We start from the raw sequence: 16,686 nt of genomic DNA, 5'->3' as shown, positions 1-16,686 counted from the left end.
AGAACGGTATATTTTTGTGCATTTTTATTTTTGGCTTTTAATTTCTTGTTTTTGAGATTACTCTATACTTTTTGAATAATGATGTAGCATGTAAAATGTATTTGCGTCTATTTATTTTATAAATGTTATTATGTTTTGTACACACGTGTTCAAAATAATATTAAATTATACAAAATTGTTGTATCGCGTAAAAGGACAGACGAGAATAATTTTGAAAATTGCATTAATGAAGGATTGATTTAACATTATTTATACTTTAGATTTTCTGTTCCTTTGATCTGCGATTATTGTCTGATAAATCATATGAATTGTCAAAGCAATTGGTAAATAAACACTGCATAAGAGGAAAACTACAAAAAGTTGTAAGTGATAAGAATGTGAATATAATATATTGTAGCTTCTGAAAATTAGCTTTATAAATTATTCTTGTCTTTTACTAAAGTACTCGCAATATTAATACGTTTACTTATCAGCTTTAGATTAAAATGTTAATTGTAGTTGCTATTTATAAATTTACGTTATTATACATATTTATACAATATAGATGTATACATATATACACGGATGTATATTATGTTATACATATTATTACATTGTAATAAATATATACATATGTAGAGTACGTATTATAATGTAGTAGTATACATATAAAATTATAATACGTATTACAGTAATATTATATTTATATTGCAAATGGACTATTAAGCATTACATTATACATACATATAATATAATGTCTAATAATATATATTTTAAATTTAAACTCTAATTTTTTATGTAGAAAATACAAAATACATTATTGTTTTTTTCTGTTTTTAGAATTTCATAAATGTTTCCGTAGAAATATTATCACAATAATTGCCACAATTAATGTAATATCTGTTTTTGAGTAAAATTTTGCGTCAGTAATGATATAATATATATAATTACTTCACAATTATGGTTATTAAAACTATTTATAAATTATTTGAAATATTAAAATATTATGATCGCACAAGATTAAAACAAAATATGTGAGATAAATCCGAGAATCTGACATTATAGCCTGACACGATAATGCAATTTAATTATATTCTTTGTCAAATTATGTCAGATATAATACGTTTATACGTTTGAAAATGAATAAATACACACGAATCATCAGTAATAAATACTACTTGAAGGAAAAAATGCTCGACGGAGAATGATAAAGCACAATTTTGTTGTATCAGTTGGAAATGACAACTCAGATTCTGAATTGATACGTACGCCCGTGATAATACGCGCGATTATTGTATTTCAGTGTTTCACCTTCTCTTGTCATCGTTCTAAAGCGTCGAAGTAAATGGACACATCATCCTCATATTAAATCGTCAAAATGTAGATTGCAAGGTTTTATCACTTATTTCAGTTGACCTTTCCGCACTCAAGTCTGTGTTCAGGAAATTTTTTCTCACAATTGTATACAAGCTGTACGGACAATGCTTTGGATTCATATTCATGAGATCGTCTTTTATCCTTATTCCTTTCTACTGGTTTAACACATTGAAAATATTATTAATTTTAATAATATAATTTTATTTTTTAAATCATCGTATTTTTCTTCACATTTATTTACCCGTTAAAAAGTCCCGAGAAAGTTGTCGGTTGTCAGTCTAATGCTGTTAAGCCTAATAGTTATAACGTGTTCAAGCGTGGGCATTCCAAGATTGTTCTGAATTCTGGTAATTAATAAAAATTATTTTATTTCACTTTAACAAAACGTTATACATTTACGAAGAACAACAGTTCATTTCTAATTTCAAATCTACAATACCTTATGTAATCCATCCTCCATTGTACGAATATGCATGCATTCTTAAAAATGTAATGTACGAACAGTATCTTCATAACGGCAACTAAATGTCATTATATCTTTGCAAGACACATAATAGCTCTTATAAGTTTACATATTAAAAAAATATACACGAGTATACGGAATATATAAAAGAGAATGCGACAATAATACGGAATTCGTATGTGGCCCATAGCCGAATAGCTTTACCGCACGGTCGAATTAAGACTGACTTGTAGTTGACTACAATTTCACCGGTAGGGATGTTTCTCCGCGCGCGAGGAAAAGAGCTGCGGACATTATCTCGTTGTATTGAAACATTACGGCTCCTGCGTGCCCACACTTCCACGACTGTAAGCAAAATAAACACGGTCGGTGAGTGCGAAGGTTGAAATCAAACACTTTAGTCGAAACGGTAGAAACTTTGTAACGATCGTTACTAGATACAGGGTGACGAAAAATTACAATTGCAATTTCGTACGTTTTTGCATCTTGTACCATGACAGTACACCCATCTTTGACCCAATAAGCCAGAGCCTGAAATAGTCGTGAAATTTGTGTTATGGCGACGTCGCTTTCTGACATTTAGCGGATACTTTTGAAAGCTGCTTGCATGCTCTTTCAGCGTTGCTTAATGCAAGCGAAGGTGTAAAGCGGCGCAAAAGGCAATGCATGATGTTATAACAGTACCGCACCAATCTTTATGATTACCACGTAAGGCTTTTGTAATTACTGAGTAGGGCTTCGCGCCGCTTATCTCGCGTCGTTAAATTCTGACTGTACCGCTAATTACACGTGTGCGACGTGTGCGTCGAATCTCTAAATGAAATAACTTCAGAATAACTGGCTAAAAATAGAAATAAATGTTAATAATAATTTTGAAATACTATCGAAGGTTACGGAATTTAATTTTATTCTATAGAAGTTTATTCTAGAATTCTGTTGAAGAGGCTACTGAATTTAATTTTACCCAAGTAAATCTTTCTTTGTAACATAATTAACTCTCTGTAGTTCAATCAATTTTTTTACTACTTATTATAATTAGATAAACCGACTCACTGATAGATGATTGTGTTCTCAAGAGATTTATGGATTCAAAAAAATCTGAAAAAATTCTGGTGTACTCTTTAATCATTTGGGAATACGATTATACAATTATATAATTCGAAACTTTTTTCCTTTAAAAAATGTATAATTATTTGATAATCTAAGAATCAGTAATTTAAAAAAAAAATAGGAAGAAGATAATAAAACAAGAAAAATTATGTGCCAAAAATTAATATTCTATTTTAGAAGTGATCATTTAAAAGTAGTTTGGAAAAAGAAATATATTCATAACACAATATTATATATATGATACTGTGCATTCTTTACAAAAATGCGTATGTTTATAAACTGCTTTTTATATGAAGCACAGCAATTATTTTTATTGCATTTTTAATCACAAGAAACATAGTTTGTTTTCTTTGTTCTTTGTTATTTAACTTATCTAATTTAGTTTATCACAATGCGCGGCTACATTCTCTTCAAGTTGTTTAAAATTTCACGCAATTTCAATAGGGTAAAATTGTCTATTATGAGATACATAAAGGCTTATAATTTATGTAATTTATACTATTAATTCCTATTTTTATATCCAAATTATAAATGTATTTAAATTTTATCTCCAAAAGCTGGCAATCGATAATAGTTATATTTTACTATATATAAAATTTTTTATCAAAATTGCCTATTTTGCTAATTCAAAAAAAAGGTTCCTAATATAAGACAAAGGTTTTTTATATCTTCTTCCTATTTTTTTATAAAATTACTGATTCTTAGATTATCAAATAATTACTTTTTTAAAAGTAAAAAAGTTTCGAATTATATAATTGTACAATCGTATTCCCAAATAATCAAAGAGTGCACCAGAATTTTTTCAGATTTGTTTAAATCCATAAATCTCTTGAGAACACAATCATCTATCAGTGAGTGGGTTTATCTAATTATAAAAAAGGTTTCTAGTATGAGACACAAAGGTTTCTTTATATGAGATGGGTTTTATCGACTTGGACCTTATTAAGTTTAAATTCGGCTCCAGACTCAAAACCTATTTGATCAATCAAATGGTTTATTTGATACTCAAAAACTTTTGTACGTAACATTCTTCTTCAAAATCTATTCTTTTTGAGATATTATAAAGTTTCAGTGCTAATGCTGAAAGTCATAACTTTTAAACCTTATTATTCAAAAATCCTCAATAAAAACCTTTGTTATAAAGTATTTATTAATAGCATTTTGGAAAGCTCTCAAAGTCACACTATGCAATAATAAATGAGAATTTTTGAGGGTTTCATATTATAAGTTCCATGCTTTGCGGTTTCACAATCAAATTTAATATTTATAATTAAGTAAATTATCACGTGCCGTATTTTTCTATTAAAACGACTTCACTCTATCACTGCATGTAGAATTTATTATCAAATATTTATTTATTTTATAACAAACAAGGTTTGAAGACTCATCTCATTAAATTTTGACAACATTCAATTTCAAAATCTTTATTTCAACGACTGCACGCATGACCTAATAATGAATTTTCTGTTAAGTAGATTTCACCCTAAGAGTAATAAGTTTATGATAGTACCAACCACATGCGTTTATTAATGTAGCAGAAACCTCTCTATCTCATATTAGAAATTTATCCTATAATAGGCGACTTTACCCTATTTCTGACAAACTCTCCATATACAAACGAGCTTGCACACGAGTTAAACCTTCGTTGGCGTCTTCCTCGTTATTTCGTTCATTTTTGATTTTCTCGCTGTTAATTTTGTTGTTAGAAAGCTGTAAAATAAATCTTGCGATTGCGCTTTCTCTGCAGAACGCATCCATCTTCCATCTTGAATATGGGTTTTGTTCTGATTTTCCATACTTATTATAATAAAAATAACTTTTTATTTATATTACATACAATAAAAGTTAAAAATATTAAGAAATCTAATTTACATAATTTGACAAATAGCAACTTTGCCGGTGCAATCGTGTCACTGATGCACGCTCAAATTTCACTTGTTGTTGTGCGAAACGTAACTGATGAAATATAACGTCACTATGGCTGATAGACTCTAGCTATTATCAACTTTTTTTTAGGAAGAGGAGCGGATTTCTTCCGTTTACCGTCTATCAAAAAATTCAAAAACAAAAAATCATCTAAGCCGATAATCCCTTGTCGTTTGACTAAGGCTGCATTCCAAATTGCACACGAAGCGCGTAGAGTGCATTACTGATGCGCAACGCTTCGAAATTGTTTCTGTTCTTTTCAATGTGCGCATGAGCGCTTGAGAATTTTTGAACGATTTTCTGTGCGTTGAGTGGACTTCCTACAAACGCACATTATTTAATATTAAATGATATTCCTGAAATATTATTTATTACTAATAAAAAGTGATTCTATGTGTAACTCCTAATAATATTATATAAATATTGTAAAAATATTATATTAAAAGTAAATAATATTATTTATTTCAATACTTTAAATCATCGGAAATATTATATAACCTGTAAATAAATATAATAATTGTAAAGTCTATGAATAGTTATGCATAACAATTCACATTAATTTTGAAAAATAATATCCGTAGAATATTTTCGTAATATTTCACGAATATTGAAATAATATATTATAAAATTATTTTTATTTTTAATAATATTTATATAATATTCTGGGAATTGTAGCGCTTATAGAGCTATAATATAGATCTTAGACAAATTTCTAAGATTTTATTAAAAGCTATATTTAAAATATTAATTCTTTTTCGGATTTCTTAAAAAATAAGTAACTACTTTCCCTATCAGGAAACAATGTTTTTTAAAATGTTTTTTTAAATATTTAAAAAACGTTATAATGAAAAATAACTATTTAAAAAAACGTTTAAAAAACATTGTCTGCTGATAGGGTCGTTTTCCTCTTTGATAAAAATAGAAAATTTAAATAATTTTTGATCTAGTGGGTCTCAGCTTGTCGATTCTCTCGTCTATTTTGTGTTTGATATGCAATCGCTGCAATCTGAATGCGTTCCAAATTATGCAAGAAACGCATAGACCGCATAAACGCATGAGATGCATCAACTACCTCAAGTTAAAAGAGAAGCAGTCAATGCGTTGGGAGGAGTGCTAAGAATTCAGTACGATTAGTACACTCTTGAGAATTCATAGCTCTCTTGAAGCACTTTCGAAGCGCGCAATAGTTAATTCAAAACGACTTTCTATGCACTCTACGCGCTTCATACGTAATTCAGAACGCAGCCTAAGCAGAGTTAATTAATTAATTAACAAGAAAACAACAAATTTTGCGAAGAGATTCTTATGTTTCTCTCACTAAAATTTACTCATTTTCATCCGTCCAAAATAATTATATTTTTTGAAAAATTTAGAATTCCTATATATTTTTTAAAACTTATACCTAAACTAGAAAATCTTATAGTCATTTTTCTTTAACATGCATTTATTATAAAAAGTTACAATTACATCTATATTATATATATTAATAAACTTTTTTTACCTAATTTGTAATTAATCTTTAAATTATATTACATTTTTTTTTAAATAAAGCATAGACATTTGCTTTAAAAATTTGAATGTATATGTTTATGAATTTTTGAATCTCTAAATAAAGTAGTAATCCCTTTAAATATAACGCCGGACGTGACTTAATTAGGTTTGTGAAGATACATTGCCTTTTTTTTTTACATTGAGTGACAAGTGTTATAATAAAAAAAAAAATCATTTAAATGCAATTCATAAAAGAAATTATTTCAGCGATAGAGATAAACCACACACTTTGATCAATAAATAATCTTTTTATGTTAATCAGTGCATTAAATCGTTTTGATTTTTGTATTGAATGCTTCTCAGCGTTTTCTATATTATCAACGTGATACACGAAGCTATTTTACATTAGAATTAAAGAATATTCAATTTCAAAGACTCAGCAACCCTATCGTATAATCGGATATCTGTTAATGTGCATTCAACCTTTGTGCGCGGCGTTTTAAGTAGAAAATTATAATGAATGCGTATAATGCTTTATTACACCATTAATACATTCATTACACCGTTGTGTTTTTCTATTTAAGTTGCTACACAAAGCGCTCGGTTCTAGCTGTAGGGGCGTTGAATTCTCATAAATTCGCGCTGTGAATAAAGAAGAAATAATATTTTCTCGGATTATTAATCCTAACAATTGTCAACACCACGCACGTGTAATGAATATATTGTCTTTGCGAATAAAAATTGCCGAAACGGTGAATAGAAATTGCTTTTTGTCACACGCTTCCATTGCGTAGCATTGGATGTTCAAATCTATGGATGTTTCGTTGATTTTTTTTACATCTTTCTGCATCATATTTGTATATGTTCTATAGACCAGTGAATAAAAAGTAATAGCATTCTGTATACCGATGTATATTTCTTTTTAAAAGCTTATGTGCTTTAAGTAATTTCCATTGGTGTGACCGAAGATTTTCCATTTCCAAGGCTTTGCCGACGGAACATTGACCAAGAGACTTTATATTAGAAAAAGGCAAGAACAAAGTATAATATGTACCTTTCATTTTCATTTCATGAATGAAACGCGTTATGCTTAGGAGTTTCTTGTTTTAAGTCAATAGTGCAACATAGCAAGTGAATTAAATACTTTATTTAATATTTTTCGTAATAGAAAGTTTTCTTTGACCTGTGTCTTTAATGAACGTTAACTCATAATGGACAGATGAACGATTTTAACGTTAATTAGTTCAAAACGGTGACGCTATAACTTACCTCGTTGTTAAATAACATCGCGTAACCGTGCGTCTTGTCGTGCGAGTGACAGTAAGACATTTACATTTATTCCTCGTTTTTGTTAACAGTCAAGGAAAGTCTCAAGGAAAAACATAGATGTCATTATTCATATAAATTTCGTAGGGAAACTTTTCTTTAATTAGAGACTTTGACGGGATTGGGAAAGTAAGCCTCTTCAAACTTATAAAAAGCTGTGACTTTAAAGCGATGTCTTCTTCGAACACACGTACACTCGAGACTCTTTCGTAAATATTATACGAAAACGAGCATGATCAAAGCAAATTTGTCGATTACAAGTAGATACGATAAAAAAACTTGATTGCACTTTAATTTCGCATCTTCACTGTATTGACAGCAATAGATAAATAGTATTAAATGTTCGATTACTACAGATTCAATTTTATTTGTTTGACATGCAAATCACTTATAAATTTTAAATAAACCGCCGCGTTTAACATGAGAGCGATTGCGCCCCGATCATTTCGCTGCACTTTTCCATATTTTATCTATATCTCTCAATTTATTCGTATAATCCAATTTTTTCTTTCACGTTACATTTATAATATACTTTAGTATTAATAGTTGTATTTTCAGTTATTTATAGCATAATTTTCTCTAATGTTTCTTCGTACATAGTGTGGAGAAATAAATCCCACGGAGACGCTTTATTTTTATTCCTCTGTAAAATTTGATACATTTACAATAATCGGTTTAAATGACCGTAGCGCGCTCACATATAGTTTTTTTTTATTTTCTCTTTTACATTTCCAATATAATTCAATATCGCGTGTTTCTCAGTATAACATACTAGAAAAGATATATTAATGCAGATAAAAACGTACATTTCTTAGAAAATTTTGAGAAAAGTTTAAATTTATCAATTTTGAGAGAGACAAAGAAAGGAAGAGAGAGAGAGAGAGAGAGAGAGAGAAAGAGAGAGAGAGAAACTTTTATTCTATTTTATTTTAATATGTATCACATCTAAAGAGTAAGTAATAGAAAACATTCTAAGTAACTTGAAGGAACATAATATATAAGTTTTGAAAAATATAAATTTTTGCGACTATGTTGTTATTATACATTAATAAATTAATAATTAGCATTAGAACAAACAATAAAAGTACAAAAGGACTCTCAAAAATTAAAAATAATAATATTTAAAAAAGACTAATGTTGTGTTTCGGACATGGTAACTCCGTTACTGATTCAACCATGATGGACTGAGGACGAGTGAACGTACACATGCATTTGAGCAATATTGTTGCCCGAAGATGACACCAAAGTGAGTCGGAACGTTCGTATTTTTAGTTTCATTGATTTTATGTTTAATAAAGTTTCGCATTGTTGGAAAAATTGTAACTGCGCATTAATAACCGCAATGTACTTTCAATAGCTTTTTTCAAATACTATTATTTTCAAACAGAATAAAGCCAAAATATAAATATGTCAACACATTTTATTTTTACACATGTGTACATATATTTAGAAATAATATGTCAAATAAATTTGAAAAAAAGTGATAGATTTAAAAAAAGATAATAGAAAAAAGTAAAAAAATGAGAGACAAAGAAAAAAAATGGAATAATAAGATTATTTTTATTAACTATTATGTTTCTTTAAATTATTAGAAATTTTTCATATTAATTATCATTTATTTATAATACTCGTACATAGTACGTTCAAAAATATATTTAGAAATTAATCGGGTTGCGTTTACTGACGTTAAACTCACGCGTTTACTCCCAAGATAATGATCGTTTCAAATACAGTAAAGAATATGGCCGTATTCATAACTCGTATCCGGTATTGAATGTGGTCGCTTAATCCACGTTTGCTTGCCTCATGAAAAGTGCATGCAACATCATCTCGGGCTGAGAATCTCGTAACATGTAATTGCTAAATGAAGTGAAGTGCAGAATGCGAACGCGGACCTTGGAATTTTTAATCTTAGCCGAAGGCGAGTAATCGTTGCAGAGGAACGGAATTTAAAGGTTACTCTCAAATTTACTTTGAAAGTTCGCCGCCGGTCACTTTGAATTCCCTTTAACGTGCATACGTTAAAGCGAACGGAAGTCAATTATTCTCCGCGAGACAATCATTTCCATGAGCAACCTTGGGCAGAGCTGCTTGATATTGATCTGATTTATTCTCCAATCGCGTATTTACCGCGTTCGACGTCCACACCTCCTCCGCGCTCGCGGGAAGTTACGATGCAGTTTACGATGCAGTTTGATGTAACGACAAGAGCTACTCGTACGTGTGCGTTTTCTGAGGGGAGAGAAAACGTGTTTTTCCTCGCGTTTTATTTTTATATCGTATTGCGCTATTGGAAACCGTGTTTTTACACATCATCCGGCAATGCTGGGTTCACAAAATGCATACCGGACGTCCGTTATACTCGCTCCGCTTTATATCGCGTCGCCGGCGATCAGTTTCCCCAACGTTTCCCCCGCACAGCGACGGAACAGAGCGACGACGTCACAGTTTAATCTCCAGCCGCGAAATTGCACGAGCCGACAAATTAGAATCGGACAGTTATGGACGACTATATCGCAACTTGCAGTTGCGCACGCACGCTTTCCGTAGGCGCCCCCGATAAGTGACTCTTGATGAATCCTCGGCGCGCGGTTGACGGATGTAAGCGCCGACTAAAGTGATTACGGCGTTTACTGTCGAGCTAATGTCGCTCGAAGGCAATTATCATATTGCATCGCGCATGTTTCGTTACCAAACCGCAAGTAAAATTTCCTGTTCGGAACGTACCACACGCGCGCGTCCCGCGTTTGTTTTCCCTTGTGCTATATCCTCCCGCTGAAATGGTGGTTTGCTCTAAAATCCATTAGAGAACGTGCGCGCGTGGAGCATACTTTGTAAAATTGATGCGTATTTCGAATCTTTCAATACATATGTTATCGGGGAAGAGGATTAATACGCGATCGGTTTAGAGTGTCGCGTACTATTTACCGAGTGGTCATTCATTAACGGCTAACGAAATAGCGATTCAATTTGCAATAAATATCTTTGCGTCAGCATTGCTCGATGCGCGCTACTGTAATCTCAATATGAATTAATTGTATAGAAATAGAAAATAAATCATTTAATGAGAATAGAAAATGAAAACATAATATCTTAATAACGCGCACAAGTTATTACGTTGTTGCATATAAAATACGGGCAAGTTTATAGAAAATTGGCGACATTTACTCAGAGTTGGAAACGTTACTTATAATAAAAGTAAAGCGTTACCGTTACATTTCTGTAAAAACTGACTCGTTACTGATTTTCAAAAGTTACTATTATTCAAAAAGTAACCATTCATTACTCTTTCATGAAGTTTCGATGACCTGTGGCATCTAATTATCGCTACTTGATACAAAATCTATACAGTACGAGTTCTGATGATTTTCATTAATTGCAACATGCTCCATAAACACATATTATACATTTAAAAACAGGGGGAAGGATTAGGCATTAATATACTTTTTTAATAAAATTAAGTTATAAAGTTAATGGTTCATCAAATTAATTTAGTCATGTTAAGAGTACATAAACTAAAAACTAGTTAAAAGTTACGTTAACATTAAATTAACTTAAGTTAAATTAAAAGTTAATTTTAGAAAGTATTATCTAGAATTATATAGAATTAAAAATTTGTAAATTAATAAATTAAAACATAAATCAATGCCTCGAGACCAACACTGGATGTTCGTGCGTAATTAACATACAATATATTGACAACGCTGTTATTCTGTCTATTAGCTTTTATTTGTCACACAACGCTCATTTCCGTGTAAGTCAATTTATTTAAATTTTATCTTTCTTTTATTTATTATTTTTTTATTCATTATTATAATATAACTCCATATAACATTATTCTTAGGCAAACTTTGTACATAACTTTAGTATGACTGCACGTTTATAATCTTTTCATCCAACAACGTGGACTTTACCGCACCAAAAACTCATATGTCCACACAGTTTCATGGCATTATTATCGGCTTTGCACATACCAAGCGTTTGCACCTACGCTACACACGTTTGATTACATTTGTTATAGACAAGATTTAGCAATACTACCGTAACATTATACTGAAGATGATCCAAATTCAGGATCGAAACGTCTACTTGTAGTGATTGATTGTCAATATATACATTAATTACATACGAACGTCCAGTATTGGCTCTCACGGCATTGATTTATGTGTTGATTTATGTCTTTAGAGCCTTTCCTAATTTAATTGTTAAATTAAATTATTGAAAGCACCATAATATGCATCAACAAGTATAATATTTTATTTGTGAACTAGATTTATACGAAATAACAAAGAAATATTATTTTCTTATGTAAAAATTTATTTTTTCTTTTTTATGTTCCTTTTTTACATAAATAAATTTGTAACTTGATAAAAAAGATAATAAGTTAAAGTTTACGTATTTCAAAAATAACTAGTTAAAATTAAAAATAAAATCATGTAAAATTAATCAAGTAAAGTTGAAAGTTATTAACTTTTTAACTTTATTATTTAACTCTTAACTTGTTAACTAGTTACCTACTACCTAATCATGGGTAAAAGTAACGATAAAATTCGTTATTACGTAATGATGTTATCGTTATCATTGCAGACACAGAAAAAAATAACGATCTTTATCAGAAAAGAGATAATGGTAACGGTAACAGCATTATTTTTCAGCTCTGTATTTATTATGTATACCAAAATCTAGCAAGAAACATATTTTCTAATCAAGAACCGAAAATAATTACGCAAATTTGTATGAAAATATAAATATGAAATTGCTTCATTTGCCGCCTTCTTCGTGTTCAGAGTAATCATTGAGCTAAACGTATCTCACGATATATCTTATATAAATAGGAATAGCCTATAGATAACGGTGAAACGCATAAATAGATTAAATGCTCCACTAAAAATATACAACCGCGCTTTCATTCGATCGATTGGAGCGCAGGTGATTTTCTGTATCGTGTGTGAAAGATTTAGTTTTTATTATACAAAAGAGGCAATATGCTTTTAAAATCCGTTGAAAATTTATTTCTTTTTATAAGTTGTAACGAGGGTTGATTCTCGTAGAGAATGACGCATGAGGTGCATTCTGGTATACCGTGATACAATGACGTCCACTATATACGACGTGTGTCGTCACGGAGTTAAGGGAGGAAGGGTCAATGCGTTTCATGCTAAGCACGCGCGGGATATCACGCGTTGCTCCTTCCGAGGAAACCTACTTACACTTTCTAAATACGATTCGACTGCAGAAATATACGCGGGTATATTTTTCCTGCAAGGTAACGATAACTGAGAAGACACGAGTGTAGAGAAAAGAAAAACATGAAGAAGCTTGTATTTAACATTTTATTTAATATATTGTACCGTTTAGTTTCGAATCGATCCGATGCAACACGTAGTTGTTTTAATGTCGAAGACAGAAAGGAGGCTTAGAGGGTGGAAGTACTCTCGTTGTAGCTGGAGGATCGTTGAGAGTTATTTTACAGACGATTTTTCTAACTTATTTTAAAGCTTTCCGCGCCATTTCGTAATGACTGGAAAAGAAAAATAAGTTCATTATTCTTCTGAATAATAAAAGAATAGCACAGTCCGCTGATTTTCTTAAGCTTTAATTTTTCTCCTCTTGAACAAGCTTCATATCATTTTTGTGTTCTTAATAAAAGATTGTGATAATTACGCAAGAGGATCTTTTCCTGAGACAAGACGAGCGAATATTACAATGCTCTCGGATACGCTAAGCGCTCGATTTAAATATTTGTTATTTATTTTATTTTATTTACAGGTGTTTACGGACTTTGATTTAAATTATCTATCTCATTCCGATGGGGTATTCTAAATCAGAAGCGTTTTCATTACGTCAACGCCCACAATTGTTCAGTGGGACGTTGAGAGGAGCAACGTTTCCACCGTTTAATGATTTTTTTATTGCTGTCTTAAAAGCCCCACGAGCACTTTCGCGTCCGGAAGGTAGTTGAAGTGAAATACTATCTTGAAGGTGAGAAGAAGAAACGAAGGGGAGTGCGATTTTAATCCGTGTCCTTAAAAGTGATCTTAAAACTAAAAACATCCGCATGAGATACCGCATGTCCCACGGGTTGCTTACTAATTCAATCTAATTTGCCAAGATTTAAAATTCCTTAGTAACATCTGTTACCAACATTATGATGGATTATTTAAGATGAGGAAGTAAGATGTCAAGCGTGTTTACATATCAACGCGAAGATTAGATGAAGAATAATAGAGTACAGTAATTAAATTAATTTTGATTTATTATTACTATTTCAGCTAGTCCTGCATGACTTTTACGCCATAAAAATTATATTTAAATCCAACGAGAGAAAATCGGTCTATTAATCATCGTTTAGTCCAGTTACGTAAATTTGCGAAATGATAAAATTCTGGATATTAAACAGATATTCTTGCCGTACGTACCGAATTGGTGTGTTCTATCATACTAATGTATTTATAAAACATTTTATATTTTACAAGATAAATAGCATTTTGTGATACTAGCAGAGCGTAAAAGTATATAATTAGAATGTTATAAATGTATATTTGAAAAAAAAAGAAACGTTATATGAGTTTGTAACGATTGTGTATTGCAGAATGTAGAATGTGCATCGTACTGCATCATACCTTTTTTGTTACAGCGAAAAAGAATAAAACTAAATACGTAAAATAATCGAAGTGCTGTTTGTACGTACATAATGTATGAAAAATTATTATTTCAAAGATTATCTTAAATATCTGTTATTCAACACAATCCTTTTGTTGAAGAAAAAGGAATTAAAAGGTTTTACTTGATTTTTAACATTTAACTGTGTAGGTGTTATAATGCTATGCGTGAATATACCAATCATAGAAGTTAGGGACATAATTTGGGGAGATGTAGCATTATACAAGATTGAGAGTAACAATTATTATAAATGAAACCGCATTACAACCCTCCTTGCGGAAATGTGAAAATCCACTTAAGCTTGAGCACCTTTTTTTGATAGATCATAATGTCTCTGTTATCTGAGATTACTGTCCGCATTTCTCGTGTTTCCCAATCTCGTTTCACCTTGAGTTTCGCGTGAATCGACGATCATAAATGAGTACGCGACGAAAGTAATAATTATAAGGAACTAAGATTAAATCTTAAGTACGATGAAAAAGCCGTTTGCGCGTTAATTAAATTATTGTAATCATTAATTAAGATTTAATTAATTTAAAAGAGAAATTCTTTTAAAGAGAGATTTACAATTTGTTTTATCAAATATTTTTTTAAATACTTTTAATATTTAATATTTGGAACGCAATGAGAGATACAAAATTTATTAAAACGCAAGAAACAATATATATGAAAGAACTTCTGAAACGTTCTTAAAAAGAACGTAAGAATCCTTATGGCTATAAATAGATCATAGGACAGAGTTAATAAATTTTCTATTTAAATAGCTAGATTGAAACGATTTAACGCGATAGTATGCGCTTTGAAATTGTAGAGTCTTGTAAGTGTGAATCATTTATAGCTGACATCTGTACATTGCCAGAGCGTAAATGTCATAATACTACCTAATGTTACCTGTTATACAATATATCACTTTTACTTTACTCGCAATATCGAAATTTGAAGTTGGTTAATTAAATTCTCGAAAGTGTGTTTATGTAAATATAAACTTTGTATTAAAAATGTGTACATACGTACATACATACATACATATATATATATATATATATATATATATATATATATATATGTGTGTGTGTGTGCTGTATTTTGTCATTTTAGATACACAATTGCTGTATGTGTAAAAAATCTTATATTTTTATTTTTTTAAGCAATTTTTTTAAGTGTGTGTGTGTGTGTGTGTGTGTGTGTGTGTGTGTGTGTTACATACATGTTTTACATATATTCAATTAATATAAAAGCAATTAACGTTTTATATCATATTACGTATTCTGGCTTTATGACCTCTTTTTTATATCGAAGTAGTTAATTGATAAGTTGATTGTAGAATTACTGCTAATTTATAATTTAAATTCTATATATTAGATTTTCAGCCCGATCAAGTTCGACAAATATGCGGCGCGCAGTTTAAATGCGCTGGAGTTTGTAAAAATTAAGAATTATTATTTAACCGCTGTGACTAACGTAGGCCTGCTAACCTTGTGTTTGGCAATTGCATAACATGTGCTTATAAAAAAATAATTTAAATAGAAATTTTATATTGATTTATTAGTTTTAAATTGTATTAGCAATTGCCTAAAGTATAAAAATAAAGTAAAATAATCTGATGATAATCTGGTTTTAAAGCGGCGATATTCAATTCCTTTCAAACTTCGAAATCAACTTATCATATTAAAGCAGTTGCGATACTTGGGAATTCTCAGGGAATATTGTTCTATCTTGATACATTCAGTAAAACATAAGTATTTTGTAGAGTAGAAATTCTACGAGGTAACCGAGGAGGAAGTTTCATGGGTTTTTCATCCATAGTTTCTGCAATTTCTCGTAGCTTTGGTTACATTTATTTGCAGTTGTTAGTCGATTCGTCGAGTTTTGCCAATAAAACTTATACCGTTGTCTGCTGTTTCATTTCCGTATCAGCTCATTTCTGCTTATCCATGTTTTCTTTGTTTCCATTTATCGTTTGTTGAATATTTTTCCATTTTTTTTAAACATAAATTTTGCTTACGCTTCAAATAATTTTGTATATTACACGTACTTAGCTTTTTAATATTTATATTGCACGTTGTTACGTGTTTTCATTAACATACGAGAAGGATAATAAATACCATAAATATTGATTATCTGTTTTATTTATTAAATTCAAAGTGACCTTTTATTTGTGTTTATTCTCAGTTGACATTAGTCAAGAGTAAAAGAAGGCGTACAAAGTAAAAACAGCGAAATAACAGACTTCTACACGCGTATGTAGACATTGGCAGTGTGCGAAAAAGCATTATGTGTATATAATTTGAAAGCAAAAACTCGGTCAAAAAGTTTCACGGAAAAATGCCAAATTATTATTGACGGAAAAA

The 16,686-nt window shown here is 30.4% G+C and overlaps 1 protein-coding gene and 1 long non-coding RNA gene across 2 annotated transcripts in view; one reads left to right on the top strand and one right to left on the bottom strand.

The window, feature by feature from the left end:
• Positions 1 to 16,686, top strand: part of LOC105202817 (tachykinins) — a 72,528-nt gene that overhangs the window by 22,789 nt on the left and 33,053 nt on the right. The gene's annotated exons all lie outside the window — the stretch shown is intronic.
• On the bottom strand, positions 35 to 2,511 carry LOC105202816. The gene is made up of 3 exons (XR_851118.3): positions 1,796 to 2,511; positions 1,598 to 1,700; positions 35 to 1,511 (listed from the first exon to the last, which is right to left on the bottom strand). It is a non-coding gene; the product is annotated as an uncharacterized LOC105202816 (long non-coding RNA).

Source organism: Solenopsis invicta, chromosome 16 (genome assembly GCF_016802725.1).
Source record: "Solenopsis invicta isolate M01_SB chromosome 16, UNIL_Sinv_3.0, whole genome shotgun sequence".
Lineage (NCBI taxonomy): Eukaryota > Metazoa > Arthropoda > Insecta > Hymenoptera > Formicidae > Solenopsis > Solenopsis invicta.
This window is presented reverse-complemented; position numbering and strand designations above follow the sequence as displayed.